The sequence below is a fragment of the Mesocricetus auratus genome, unplaced genomic scaffold (genome assembly GCF_017639785.1).
Source record: "Mesocricetus auratus isolate SY011 unplaced genomic scaffold, BCM_Maur_2.0 Super-Scaffold_100015, whole genome shotgun sequence".
Classification (NCBI taxonomy): domain Eukaryota; kingdom Metazoa; phylum Chordata; class Mammalia; order Rodentia; family Cricetidae; genus Mesocricetus; species Mesocricetus auratus.
The window spans coordinates 18826255-18842294 of NW_024429198.1; the positions used below are offsets into that span (position 1 = coordinate 18826255).

General features: G+C 39.0%; 1 long non-coding RNA gene across 1 annotated transcript; it reads right to left on the reverse strand.

Moving 5' to 3' along the window:
• Positions 1 to 6688: 6688 nt before the first annotated feature.
• Positions 6689 to 11866, reverse strand: LOC121144341. Its single transcript, XR_005881691.1, has 3 exons — positions 11677 to 11866; positions 9213 to 9312; positions 6689 to 7826 (listed from the first exon to the last, which is right to left on the reverse strand). It is a non-coding gene; the product is annotated as an uncharacterized LOC121144341 (long non-coding RNA).
• Positions 11867 to 16040: the final 4174 nt, after the last annotated feature.

Here is a 16040-nt window from a genome sequence, read left to right on the forward strand (position 1 = left end):
AAATCACGAGCTACTATGTACATGGAGGGATGTAGGTTGCAGTTTTACATTGAAGTTAAAATGTTATCATAAAATCATGTTAAGAAATGTTGGTAAGCTATAATCTTTCTACTCTCTTTTCCATATAGATCCCCGAATCTTGCAGGGGGTCTTTGGTAGTGCATCCCATTCACAGATGAGTGCTCTAACCTTCCTTACTCTCTCTGTGCACTGCCCATCCGTGGGTCTCTGAGCTAATTTCTGTCTACCACAGAAGAAGCTACTCTGCTGAGGAGTGAGTCAGGGGCACTGATCTTTAGGTATAAAAATATGTCATTAGAGTCATTTTACTGCTATGTTCCTTTAGCAGAATAATAGTAATAGGTTTCCTCTAGGCCCAGGACTGACTTATCTAGCCTCAGACTCGTGGCCATTTTAGTAGTATCAGACATGGAATCCATCTCACTGAATGGGCCTTAAATTCTATGAAAAAAGTAGTATCTGTACCTCCCTGTTCACTCTAGTGTTGTCTTCAATAGCCAAAATATTGACTCCATCTGTGTTTCCATAGATAGATGAACTAATAAAGATGTGACATATATGACAGATGATAGATGATAAATAACTAGATAGATAGATAGATAGATAGATAGATAGATAGATAGATAGATAGATAGAATGTCCATGTATATGGGCATTATACATATAGCATTATTATAACATTGTACATATTATTATAGTAGTATCCTTCCTTCAGAAAGGAAGAAATTCTGACATTTGCAACACAGACAAATCAGAAAGAGTATGAGACGCATGCTGCATGAACCCTGAGGTCACATAATTAGGTAAAGGCGTGAGTAATTTTCAAGAAATTTCAAGATCAATGGAAACTGATGGACCTTAACTTCAAAATAATAATGCCCACATGAAAGAAGTATGGACAAAAATAGAAGTTAGTTCTCAGTACATTTTTGAAAATGAAAAACAAATACCTGTCACCTAAAAATGACTTGGATAGTAAGTCAGACTTGGAAACAGTAAGAGAGGACACAGTGCCAGCAGGCCACTTCAATACTTAGAGCCTTGGAGAATCCAAGTCAGCTGTGTTCTCATGGTGTGAACGTCCATGAACCCTCTGGTTCTTCTGATCCTTCCTCCCAGCTCTTTCGCAGGACTCCCTGAGCTCTGTCTGATGTTTGGCTGTGAGACTGCTGCTGGATGAAGTCTCTCTGTTCTTTTTGAAGAGGATTCTGTTAGGTCTTGGTCCCAGAACACTCCGCAGGCAGGGGCAAACTGAAGGTCAAAGGGTTTATGACTGAGTTGGTGTCCCAGTCCCTTTGCTTGTGGCCTTGCCTGGCTCGAGAAGATGGCTGGTTCAGTCTCTGTGTTCCCCCACGACTAGGAGTCTTTGCTAGTGTTACTCTAGGTAGATCCCATAGCGTTTCCATGGCACGAGGTTCCCACTTCGCCCCAAAATTCTCCCCAAATCCAGTCCTTTATCCCAGTGTTTTCCACACCCTCCCTCCTATCCACTCTGTTTCCAGCCCCACCAACCTCCAGTCCACCCGCTAAATCTTTTCTATTTTCCAGTACCAGGGAGACCCTTGTTTTCCCCCTTAAGCTCTTTGGTCATTCTTGATTAGGTGAAATGGAACTACATGTGACACAAGTTAAGCTCAAGTTCTACCGTAATGATTATAAAGCATGGGAAGATAAAAACAGAGGCAAACGGCAGTGAGACTTGAGCACTCTTGGTTTGCCAAGGGAGTGGCTTCTTCTCACCTCCACTTAACAGCCCTGGTTGCTTTCTTTCTGAAGTCTTGGGGTTTTTTTTTCTTTTTAAAAATATATTTTAGAAGCACTCTCATTTACACATCCATCACCCCATTTTCTCACCCTCCCATCCTCCCATGCTTCCCTCCAACACCCCCAACCAACTTCCCACCCAGGGATAGTGAGCCCCTCCACAGGGTATCATCAAAATCTGTCACATCGTTTAGGAGAGGGCCCAGACCTTCCTTTCCATATCTGGGCTACAATAGTATCCCTCCAAGGGAAGTCTTGGTTTTAACTTCCAATTACCCATCACTAAACATTCCTTCCAACTGGACATGGAAATTTCTCCAACTTAGTTAGAACAGAACACAGTAGAGATCGATAGTTTCAAGATAATGTCTTTTGTGTAGAAGAATGACTCTTAAATGCCTGGTTTAAAACTAAACAGTACTAAAATCCAGTGGCTAAAAGGAGTTTGATTTCTTGTTAGGTGTTACTGGCTGATTTCCTCAGCGGCAAACTAGCTGGTCTCAGCTTGGGGGAGTAGCCTGTGGAGGACTTCGTGTAACTTCATTGCTCAGATTAACTGCCAAGTGTGATCAATGGCATTTGACTAGAGCAAGTGGGGTTTTTTGTAGTTTTGTTTTGGTGTGTGTGATTGTGTGTGTGTGTGTGTGCGTGCGTGTGTGTAATGCAAGCACTCTCTGCCTGAGAATTGCTCTGATGAAACAAGCTCCAGACATGGAATTCATGGCTAAGTCAACACTCCATAAGTTTAGTTGCCAGCAGGAAATTAAATACAGTATTAAGACGGGGGTATAACTCCTTGAGCAAATGTGAGAACTTGTGTTTGACCATTAGAACGTTAAAAAAAAGGAAGAAATGATGGAAGAATGACCCTAGTGAGACCGGTAGTTGGGGAGTCAAGGAATTCGAATAAAAAAAAAAAGCCAGAAAAGTTCAGATTCAAATTAGCCAATCAATGTAATAGGACCAAAAAGGAAAGGCAGAAGTGAGATGAAATGAGACTACAATGAGAAGGCACATTATTCCCACATCCAAAGACAAGGTGACATAAAGGAAAGGCAAACAGGAGAGCATGAGGTAAAGGGGACAATGGCCAGCAATGCAAGTTGTCCAGGATAACTCCTGCTCAGCTTGAGTGGGTGTGCCAGAATTTCTGTGGGAGCATACCTGTATTTGTTTTCAGTCTCTGAGTTCATCAGACTCCGACAGTGTCAAACTCTAAGGACTGTCTGTCTTGAAGATCTATTACCCTGGAATTCCAGTGGAGAGGAACTGCCTATTCATCTCTAAGAATGTAGCAAGCAACAGAATAAGGGAAAACAGTGATAGTTGCTAACAGTACATTGAATGAAAACAGTGAAATAAAACATTCTTTGGAGAACAAAAGTGTATTTAAATTTCATCTGTGGGCTGGAGATCTAGCTTGCTTTCCCTGCACACAGCTCTGGCTCTAATCCTCACCATACAACCATGTGTATAAATAATGTCTTTTCCTTCACCAAGTCCCTCTGCTCTAGGAAAGCAACTTGTGTTGCTCTTCCATGGTATTTGTTCTCCTGGGACTTGTCAGTCTCTAGGTACAGCCAGGACCAACCATAGTGAACTGACAAAGAATCCGAACCCTTTGGCGTTTACACTAGAAAAATCTGCACTGTTTTAATAGTCAGGAAGGACTGTGTGTTTTAAAAACTTCCTGAGTAGGATGAGATAGTCAGATCAGTCAGGACTACTTACTTAAAAATACAAATTGTATCTTTGAAAATTCAAAACCCAGGACTGAAACCGATAGAAAATCAGAAATCAGAGTAAATCTAATTGTAATAATATCTGGCAGGAGCTAAATCCCAAGTATGTTTTCTCACAGGACATGGCCACCCTATAACATTGTAGGCTGTATCAGATTGTATGTTCTTTACAACTACAAGCAGCAATGTTATGACTGCAGGAGTTGGAAGTTCAATGTTAATCCTTTATTCCGGACAGATAATAAGAAAATAAGTGTTAGAAACATTACTGTGTGTGGTGAAGCCATTCTCCATTATGAATAAATTCAATGCTGCCCCTGTGCTGTGACTTTGGAAAAACTGGGATTTACATTCCTTTGTTAATAAAATAATCAATCAGAAAGCCCCTGAGAGGTATAGTTCACTGTTTTGGGATTCTATCAAGGATTATATTCTTCCCAATATTTTATTATATATATACATATATATTCATATGTATATATATGTATATTCATATATATGTATATTTACATATGTGAAATATATTTCATTTTATTTCAGAATGTTGTAGGCTATATAGTATAGTGAAGAAATATTACCTTTTAAAATAAGCTAGATCAAAATTTAAATTCCAGCCCTACTTTCCTTGGCCTCAGGTCACTCAATTACAAAGCAAGAAAAAGAATTTGTCTCATAGACTTAATGTGAACAAAAGAAGGTCATACAAAAAGACTGAATAGAGTCAGGCAGTGGTGCACTCCTGTAATTCCAGCACTCAGGAGGCAGATGCAGGTGGACCTCAAAGTTTGAGGCCAGCCTGGTCTACAGAATGATTTCCAGGACAATCAGTGTTACTATTCAGGCATCTGTACTGGCCTGCCATTGGGGTTCTGACAGGATACACCCTCAGCTGCAGCCACTAAGAGCAACCCCTGTGCATATTCATTGTGGGCCCTGCCTACTTCCCATCCTCATCCTCCTTTCTCTTTATCTCCCTCTCTCTGTCTGTCTCTCTCTGTGTGTCTGTTTCTCTGTGTGTCTATCTGTTTGTATCTATCTATCTATCTGCCTCTCTCCTCTCCACTGCTGCTCCTGTCCCTGAAGGCTGGTCTTCCCACTCACCTTTCCCCTTTTTATGATTCCTTTCTCTAATAAAAAAAAAACAAAACCCTCTTCTTGAAACCTATCATATGGCATTTTTCTCTAGGTAGCTGCTTTTCTTAAATTAATAATATCTGGAAGGAGCTAAATCCCAAGTCTGTTTTCTCACAGGGCACGACCACCCTATAACATTGTAGGCTGTATCAGATTGTATGTTCTTTACAACTGCAAGCAGGGCTACACAGAAAATCCCTGTCGTGATGATGTATTACTTATGGTTTAATAAAGTTTGCATGAGGTTCAGATGCAAAGCTAGCTACACTAGTTAGTCATAGAAGCTAGACAGTGGTGGTACACATCTTTAATCCCAGGACTCAGGATTAAGAGGTAAACAGATCTCTGTTAGTTCAAGGTCACACTAAGTACACAGAGCTGATGAAGTCCTAAAAGAAACAGCTCACACAAAGATGATCCCAGCACCTGGGATCACACACCTTTATCCCAGCACTAGGGAGGCGGAGACAGGAGTGATATGGTTGGGCAGAGAAAGGAATAAAAGGCAGGAGGAAACAGGAACTGAGAACTTTTGCCTCTGAGGATTCTGGGAGATAAGATTGTCATTTCAGCTAGGTAGAGGTAAGATCTACTGACTTGGCTGCTTTGCTTCTCTGACCTTCAACTTGAAGCTTGAACCTCAATATCTATCTGTCTCTAGGTCTTTTATTTTTCCTGTAACACTCTGTCTTTGAAAAAAATGCCTGAAATAGGGTAGCATAGATTAACTTACTTGAAAGTCCTTCTAATGATGTTTTAATTCATGAATATTTAGTAAAGGTAGGGAGTATGCAAAAGCTAGACAGAACAATAACAACCATGCATTATAAAAGGTGGAAACTCAAATTCTTGGTTCTGTGTGCATCTTGAAAGTCATATCATGCATGGGCCCTGTAGGTGTTACTATAGTGGGAAGTCACCTGCCCCGGCTCCTTTGACACTCAGAAAGCAGATTTGTGATTTGATTAATCTGATTTTAAATAAGGTTCTCCACTTGCTCTTTCTTGTTACAGTGTCCCTGTAGAGTAAGAGAAGCCTCGTAGAGTTAATAAGCATATGTGGACTCTATTGTGAAAGTAGCTTTTGTGCACTGCCCATTGCACTGGACTCAGGGAGTCAGTCTGTGTTTTTAAATACGTGTGCTTTAAATAAGGCCTGCTTTGCAAACATTTTCAATTTCGAAAGCATTTGAAGTTGAAATATCTTTTTTCATTTTTTATTCATTATTGTATGCATCTCTCCATTTAGCTGTCATGTGCCTTTAAGATTTACACTCTAGTTTCCCCATGACATTGGGAAATGCAGTGTTTGAATATACATATATAGAAAGACCATTTACTGGTTACATTATCTTGACCAGAAAATGAAGAAAAGAATGAAAGGGAACATAAAAAAATAAGAAGTGTTCTCATATTCTCACCCAGAGGAGCACTAATGGGTTATGAACCCTTTCAGAGTCATAGAGCAGAGAGAAATGGTTACCTTGGTAACAAGACAGGCCAGTCAGTTGCACACACTCTCCCAAGAGCTTCTAATTTATTCAGTAAATGGAGGCTAGAACAGGTGGCTAACCTAGATGATGCCAAAACCTTTAGCTCTGCAATGCTGGCATCCTCCCCATTCACTTGAATACAAACTCTCATATCTTTCCTTTATGCTAGAAGAGGTAACATGTCGGTGTGGCTGCACATATCTTAGTACACAGGAGAGCTGTCAGCATTTGTCATTTTCTAACCACATAACACAGTGTCTGAGATTCCACAAAATGACGATGCAACAGCTTCGTGTCACCAGTTACTTTGAAAGTGAAAATCTCTGCAAGCCTGATTATCAGAATGCAGCACTGGTCTTCCAGTAAATCAGATATCATTGTGAATTTTAAAAAGAAGAGAGAGTTGGTTTCACAATGCTTGCTTTAAATGACAAACAGCCTCAGAAATCCCAATTCCATAAAGCCCTCTGCAAGCACATGAGTGAAACCAAACTTTGGATTGTCATGAAAAATAGAAGGAATCATATCCAGCCACTTAAAGTCAAAGTTATTTATTACAGAATTAAATTGTGTCATTAGTTGTCATATAGAGAACATGTCTGAAACGCTAGCAGTACCTTTTGAAAATACAGCAGAGAAAATGGATGCCTTTCCATTCTCTTTTCTAGCCTCATATCTAAACTCCCCCTAGTGTATCCGGAGCGTCAGATAGCAGGAGCCCAGGGCACCCTGATCCTCACATCTCTACCCTTTGCTGCTGCTTCTGTCAGAAGATGCACTTCCAGCACTGCATTCCATGCTCAGTGCACATTCCCTCTCAAGGCTACATGAAAACATTTCTCTCTCCCTAGTCCCTTTCTTCCTTGACCCGTTAGGAACAGTTACTTAGATGATACGAAACTTGTCATGTGGCCCTCTACAAGTGACTCCATCACTGGTTTCCATATTGACTTTTTCTTCAGATTGAGTCTGTCAGATCTCTCAGATCTTAGATTTAGGGACTGCATTACATTCAGTTCTCATGACCAAAGCATTTCCAGGCACATAGTATGAAATCATAATTATCTGATGAAAGAATGAATGAATAAGTCAACTGATGAGTGTCTAGATAAACTGACTGACCAAAATGCTGCACATGTCTGGTAGATAATATTTTCTGAAATTAAAGTCTTACTATTTTAAACAAGAGTCTCTTACAAATGAAGTCCCAAATGGAGCTTATCTTTATAATTTTGTTTTGATCTGTCTTCAGACTGCTGACCCAGTATAATCCCACACCCTGAGCAACCCCACTAAACATCAGAAGTTTCCAAAAACAGACCTTGGAAAAACACTGGGCTTGACATCAGCTTCATTTGACTACTTCAAGCCACATAGAATTAGGTAAACAAATATTCGTTAGGAATATTTTAAAATGGGAGACAGTGTTAGGGATCTGAGGTCTTGGCTTTCGTGTATTGATCTCTTCTTCACATCTTGCAGTTGTTTCCAGAGGTGACCTTGAGGAGTGTGAATGTTTCCTTGACAACCATAATAACCACCTCCAGCACATGGGGAAATACTTTTCTGCTTGTTTTATACTCCACTGCCAAGAGATGCTCTGTTGATTCAAAGAAAAAAAGAACCTCTCCTTCTAAATAGCAGTCGGCTCCTCAGTGGCATTGCATGTCATGCTGTAAAACAAGAGTCAATGATAATCATGCACCAATTCTTCCTGCTTTCAGAAAATGGATGCAACCTCTGTATGGGTGCATGTTTCACTCTACCCCACATATATGTCTGTGTGCACAATGCACGCTCACATGTGCGCGCGTGCGCGCACGCACACACACACACACACACACACACACACACACACACACACACACCAGAGCCATTCTCCCACCACCCTTTTTATCTCCTGCCATGAGTATATGTGTTTCTTATCATGTTCTACTTTTGGTGTGGTCCCTGTTGTACTTATCTCTTATTTATGATAACAGTTTCTTTTTTTTTTTTGCATTTAAATAACTTTCTTTTTTTTTCCAGTTTAAATTTAGATAAGAAACAAGGTTGCTTCACAAGTCAGTTCCAGGTCCCGCTCCCATTCCCTCCCCTCCTCCCGTGCCCTCCCCCAAACCCCCCCCCCGTTATCCCCTCATTCCCCCAGGGAGGGTGAGGCCCTCCATGGGGGTGTCCATAGTCTGTCATTTCATATAGGGCAGGGCCTAGACCCTTCCCCAAGATTTCAGGGTGAGAGTGCACCTCACATTGTTCTATGGGAGTCCAAAGTCCGTGAGTATACTTGGGATGGGTACTGATCTGCTGCCCAAGGCTCAATAGGTTCCCTAGGCCTCCTCACTGACATATATATATATATATATATATATATATATATATATATATATATGTAAAGAACTTCAAAGTAGCCTTACAATGTCCAGCAAGCACCATTGTTCTAATAGCTTGATCATCAAATTAAGACTGGAATTTCTGGAATTATTTATTTTTTGCTTCTGGACTTTCTTTCTTTTTTAATGTAAGTTAGAAACAAGCTTGTTTCACATGTCAATCCCAGCTCCCTCTCCCACTTCTGGCCTTTCATAGTCACCCACTGTAGCTGCTCGTTGTTTTTAGCTTTTAATTTCAAATCCCAGTTTCTCACTTGTGATTGGAAATGCTTAGGACAGGAGTGTAGCCCTGTGACCACATACCAACTTGCCCAGCATGTACAAGGCCCTGTGTTTGATCCCAGAATCTTTTTTATTATTATTTATTTTTAAATTTAAATTTAGATTAGAAACAGGGTTGCTTCACAAGTCAGTTCCAGGTCCCTCTCCGTTTCCCTCTGCTCCTCCCATGCCCTCCCACCAACCCCCCCCATATCTCCTCATTTTCCCAGGGAGGGTGAGGCCCTCCATGGGGGTGTCCATAGTCTGTCATTTCATCCAGGGCAGGGCTTAGACCCTCCCCAAAGAGTTCAGGGTGAGAGTGCATCTCACATTTTTGGATGGGAGTCCAAAGTCCATGTGTATACTCGGGATAAATACTGATCTACTGCCCAAGGCTCAATAGATTACCTAGGCCTCCTTGGAATTCTCCTTTGATTGTTCATATTTCCTCCTTCATGGCCACAAAATAGATGCAGCTGCTTTCAACATCACTATCTGCCTTGAAGAACTAAGAGAGAAGGATCCGCTAAGATTATGGTCAAGAATGCCTTATGCCAGGCCCTAACATCAGAGAATACAAAATTTCCCATAGGAAATCTGTCAAGTTTATACTCATTTCTGTCATCCCTGTCCCACCTGCTAGGGAATATGAGAACTTAGGTTTTCAGCTACTTTACCTAGGCTGATAATTGATAAATAGATAGCAGGTACCAAAGTCCAAACTGAACATAGTACATATTTATTTATTTGAAAACAGATAAATGAAAATATATGATAGATAAATTATAGATTATAGAGACAAATTATATATGGGTTGATGACCTATAGATAGTCAATAGACATATAGATATATGTATTATAGATAAAGATAGATAAATAGTAGATGGATGGTGGAAAGATGATAAATGGTAGATGGATGATAGAGAGGATAGATAAATGATAGATTAGATACGTAAAGTCAATGATGTTGACGATAGACAATGATGGATAAATAATAAATTAGTGAATATATATAGATGATGGAGATAGAAAGATAAGAAATGCAGAGAGAAGCCATGGAAGAGGTAAAGATTGTTCTGCTATAGTTTCACATTAAAAATAATTTTTAAAAATGAGATTCATTATATGAAGTCACATATGAATTATGCCACGTTCTTTCCATGGTGGACAGTTAATGGACACCAAGTATATTCTCACTTTTATAGTGTCACTAGTGTCCAGAACAGACACAGTTCTTAGAAATTTCAGGAAATATTAGAATCCAGTATGTTTTTTTCTATTAGCAAGTCAATATAAAAGCCAAGAATGAACTCAAAAGTCTCTAATCACTCTGAATGTCCAAAGTTTAAAATCCTGTACATTGGAATTAGTGTAAACATTTCTATTTTAAAACAGAATCTGAAGATCTATGCTATTGTAGGGTCTATGCTATTTACCTTGAAATCACTTCCAGGCACTCCAACATCACTTCCCATTATTAACATTTTCTCATTTCCTTCAGGTAAGTAAGTACACAGCATGAAAGCAAGGAGGATTATATGATTGTCGTGGGATCAGGGCAGCTGCTTCAAATTCTAGGATATCCTCCCAGGCTCTCCCATACTTTGTAAATTAAATGAAAAGAGAGGCTGGTCTTTTGTTTGCTATATCTTGGATTGCAATGGTGATTTGTGTAAAACGTTCATTCAACAAACACTGGATGCCTAGGTAGGTTAAAAATTAATTCATTGTAGAGAAGTCAATGGTTAAGCAAATTTTGTGTGTTTTGGGGTGAAATTCAATGAAATCTATCAAAATTTTCTGCAAAATGTTAAACATATCTTCTCCTAATAAAACAGGTAAAAATGCAGAGATCTCAAGAGTGGAACTATATACTTAGTTTCCATGTTTATCACAAAACCCAGAGCCTCACACATAATAAATGCTGATAAAATGATTTTATGTTTAGTAATTATCAAAACAAGGGCAATCAGTGTTTTGGTTCATATATTTAAAATATAACAAAATTGGCTTGTTTCCTGTGGATGGTCAATCCCTGCACTTCTAAGGACACAGCTCGAGTTCAAGGTCATTCAGTTTTCCAAGCAAAAGGCCAATGAAAAACCTAGAAGAAATTGACACAATAAAAGCCAACTTGGGCACACACTCCCACATTCACCACATGCTCTTGTGTCACAGAAACAGTCTTTTCTCAGATTCTTCTGTGCCGGTAAAATAAATTCTTCCCAGAAAAGATAAAAGGATTCTCCTCAGGGCCCTCGTGGATCTTTTGCCCCTAAGAAGCAGAATAATATAATCCTTTGAAGAATAGGATTCTATAAAATCATGTTTCTTTTAAATTTTTATCTACACAATCCAAGTACAATTTCTAAGCATTAAAAATGAAGATAATGCGATTGTTATGCCTGAAGAGCTAAGACTCCAACTTACGAAAAAGAAAAGGTTTTAATACTCAGATCAAATGTAAAACACAGCTTACTGTCAACACCCTAGCAGGCATTTTACAGTGGAGGCTCAGGTATGGCTAACAAGAACCTTCTACAAGTCAGCCCTGCCTTCATAAAAGCTCCTTTCATGCTGGCTCTTCTCCCTCAACTGTGTTTTCACTATCTTGCATGGGCCTTAGCCAGGACAGCGTGAGCCTCGCTGTTGCCCTGTGGGTTTGAATGCACACACTGTTCTTGGTGTTGATAAAGCCACAGTGCTGCAGGCTCCTCTCCCACAAGCACAGCCCAAACACTTTCAGTTCAGGCAGTTTATTGCATTGAATGAAAAGGAAGCATGAAAGAAAGCCAAAGCAACAGCAAACCAACAAGCAAACAGAAATAAGTCAGTTAGGAAGCAGCAGGCTGACACGTTAATTGAACATTACCTTTTCCTCATAGTGAGGAGCATGCATCCCGGTCATTTCTGTCTTTTCTCACAGTGCTGATTTCAAACCCCCAGCTGAGAAGGCAGCTGTGCAGAGCAGGGAACTGGTGTGCACAGCAGGAGTGCTGCATCCTAATGCTACTCCCAGAAACTCTTGCTTTATTCCGGTTGTTGTGTTGTCATGAACAATGCCAGACATGTGCAGTGATGTCCTCGTTCCCCAGTGGTGGAACAAAGATCACAGTGATGGGTTTTCTAAAGACTTGAAAAGCTCACACCACCTCACCTTTATTGTTATTTTCAATGTATTCTCCAAAGAGAAGGGATTGGATAGTTTTCAGAATGTGTGACATTCTGGAAAGCTCTCATTAATTATATCTTAGCAGGGTGGATAACGGCAAAACAGACGTGAAAGTTGAAGCCTATGGGAGGAGTGTTGATTGTTTCTCCCCTCCCAGAGAAGGAGAAACAGAATAAAGACAAACAAAAGAAAGAGAAGGTCTGCACAGTTGCACTCTAGTGTTTTCTATCATTCCTACATTGCAATATTGAAACAATTTTCATGAATAAAAGAAGAAATTGTATTTTATATAAATGACGAATGCAGCAACACAACATCAAATGAGCCTAAAGTAATGCTGTATTTCTTTAAAGCCCTTGAGTGTAGAATTACTTCCGATCTGTTACCCTGTAGTGACAGTAAAACTACCTTGTGGAGTACTCTGGAAGAAACATGAAAAATAATTACAGGGGAAATGCTAAGCAACATAATGGCTTCAGTCGCTAGCCCGGTGGCCTATGGATGCTACAGAATTGTCACAAAGGAATCAAGCATGCCACAGTAGTGGGAATTCTTATTAGGCTGATACTTGCGAATCACAGAAGAGATCATTGTTCATATTTCTGAAAATATAAAGTATTGTATTTTAATATAAATATCAAATATAAAATGCATTCCTAACATATGAAATTCTACTTACACATATATAAATACATATCTGTGTTGGAATCTTCTTTAAGGACATTTGCTTTTAATATTTAAAATTGCATTTGATTGATTTGAACTATACATATATATATATTATTATTTCTAAGTAATTGACTGCTTTACCACAAAGATATAATCAGGCATAAAAGTCAGTATAAAAACATTTGATAAACAAGATTAACTCTAAGGCATTTTAGGGTTGTCTTGCTTTTTTATTCTTAATTATACAAGTTAATTTTGAGAAACACATGGAGCTAAAATGCTAAAATTCATAAATTTCTATTTAAATATGTATTATGTCATCTAAGAAATGTTTATGATCTTAAATACCATGCTAACTCAAAACAAGAGGACATGTAACAAAAAAGTGGGTGTAAATATCATTGGTACATCTTCATTCAAGAAATGTCCTGCTCCCTGAGAAAACCTGCCTCTCACCTAGGATCCTCTTTGTCCCTCTCCAGAAGAGGAGAAGAGGAAACACAAGATATATCATCTGGTGCAGAATCTCAATTCCTACTTTAGGGAGGTGAAATGATTTGGATGCCATAAAATCATCACGGTCTTTAGCCATGCACAAATGGTGGTCCACTACCCACTGTCAGTTCAAGGAGGAAAAGGGAGGGTGACAAAAGGATGACCCTTCAGGACGAAGCTGGAGTGAAAGCACCTGATTCAAGATTTCACGATGAATGGGGACCGTCCCAAGAAACATGTTTTGGAGATTGTATGTGGGGTGTGTGTGTGTGTGTGTGTGTGTGTGTGTGTGTGTGTGTGTGTAAGAAATTTTCCCTGTTCATCAGATAAATGTTTCACCCAAAAATATTGGAGAAAATAGAAGAATGACATACAACTACTGCTGAGCAACAAATTATCAATTAATTTGCATAAACCAAAGCACAGTTAACCCATTTTGGACGTTAAATGCACTAATTTTTTAGTCTTGCAACACAAAAGTGTTGACTTCACATTTTCCCAGATGCCTGTACTAATTTCTTGTACTTGTCTCTTCAAGATCCCTTCTGTGTGATGTCTACCAATAGGAAGAATTTCCCCTGAATAAATTAAAGTTTTGTATAAACAAAAAATTATTTATTAAAATATCATCCAGTTTTAATAGCAACTCTATTGAAGTTTAGTCAAAGACGCTACTTAATCTAGAAAGTGAATAATTATTTAAAAAATTGAATAATGAAATCTGTTATGCTGATATTTTAGAACTGTGTCTTTCATTGTACTCCAGACTAATTTCAAACAGGCATTAAGTCATTTTAAAAGTCATTATCTTAGTAGTAGAATTGGATTTTGACAATAGTAAAGATGTATGAAAATAGGGGAACATATACACAAAGGAAAAGGCTTGACCTGATGAACCACATGAAATTTTAATGTGCTAATGGCTATTTTTCATTTTTAATTGACACATGTTTGCACATCATTAGCAGAGTATGGTAATGTGATACATATGTGCAATTTAATGGTCAAATCCATCTCCTCAAACACAGTACTTATATGGTATTTGAACACACTTCTTCTGGCTATTTTGAAGTGTATAAGAAGCTGATGTAAGCTACAATTGATCTTTTCTGTAGGACACCAGGAGCAGTTCCCCCATCTAACTGTATTCTGATCCCTATTACCTAGGCTCTCTGTTGCCATCCTCTTTCCCTCCTCTACCCAGGCTCCACTGGTCACTCTCTCAGTTTATAAAACAAGTCTATAGTTTTAGTATTCATAGATGAGCAAGAAACCAATAGTATTTTGGAAAGGACTATACATTTTCCACTTAGTGCTTGAAAAGCTAGCCTGGATTTAATAAGAAATATAGGACCTCTGTTAGGTAATTGACAACGAAAAAGAACATAAACTTCATAAAAGCAAAGGTGAACCAAACAGACATAGGGAAAAGAAACATCAAGTTTCTAATTATGCAACAAAACTCAAATTCAGTTAAAAATCTGACTTTCTGAATGTGGGTTGGATGGCATGGGCAGTTTGTGAGACTACTAGCGAGGAAACCAGTATTTATCCCTAGTGCATAAACTGCCTTTTTGAAGCCTATTCCCTATGGAGAGAGACCTTGCTCAGCCTAGATAAGAGTGGGGAGAGCCTTGGTCCTGCCTCAAGTGACATGACAGACTTTGTTGATTCCCCATGGGATGTCTCAAGTTCTCTGAGAAGTGGATGGGGGATGGGGTGGGGAGAAGCAAGAGGACTAGAGAGAGAGGGAACTGGAATAGGTATATAAAATAAGATTGTTTTAAAAATGAAAACGTAGACAACTATTAAAATACATTTGCATATTAGTCTTAAAAATCCCATGTTGACTTATTAGTTAATTTTTAAATGTGCAATTACACAACAATCACATGGGTCAAATTGGTATATAATACTTGACAGGAAAATATGACAACAGGACAATTACTCATTTGACACAGAAACCATTTCTGGGCTCCTTCTTTTTATAAAAAGGCATATTTTCTGCCGGACAGTGGTGGTGCACGCCTTTAATCCCAGCACTCGGGAGGCAGAGGCAGGCGGATCTCTGTGATTTCGAGACTGGGCCTCCAAAACAATACAGAGAAACCCTGTCTCGTAGAAACAAAACAAAAAAAGGCATATATTCTGATAGTGCTTGATGCAGAATAACAACATTAGAAAAGTCAAAATAAGAATAAATCATTAAAAATTAGAATGAAATTTGGCCCTGACAGTGTGCAGAAAGGGTGAAGTTGTGATGATAACAATAACCACATGATTTGTTGCTATGTCCATGTCAAGACCTAGGCAAGGACACTCGGATCAATTTGATCTGGGTCTTAGAAATGAGAGAAGACACAGGGAAGGCAAGAAGACCCAATTGGGAATAAGCTTTTGGCCTAGTTGGTAACCTAATCGACAATATATATTTTATAAGATCATTTATGAATACATAGTCACCAGACCCATTTGTTAAAGCACTTTTAGTTTGGGGGCAATCACTCCTAGTAGTTTCACGATTTATAAATTATGTCAGGCTCCCAGACAAATCTTCATTCCTCTGGTAACAAATAGCCCCTTGCATCAGCACCATTCTTGAGTCAGTGGAGATTGTCCACAAATAGTCAGCTGAAAATCTCAAGGAGAATCTCCTGATGTTATCCAGGTCTCCAAGACCGCATGACCTATCATTAGGATAGCCTGTAGGACAACAAAGATACCTGATGAGACACCACTGTGTTTCTACCTATTCAGGATGGAGAACTTGACTGACTATGCAAAACTTAGAAAGCAACAATTCTTTGAATTTTACTAGCTGCAGATTAAAGATCAGTCATGTTTTGATGAAGAAAACTTTTGCCAAGTTCCAAAGGTATAAAAATACAAAATGCAGGGAA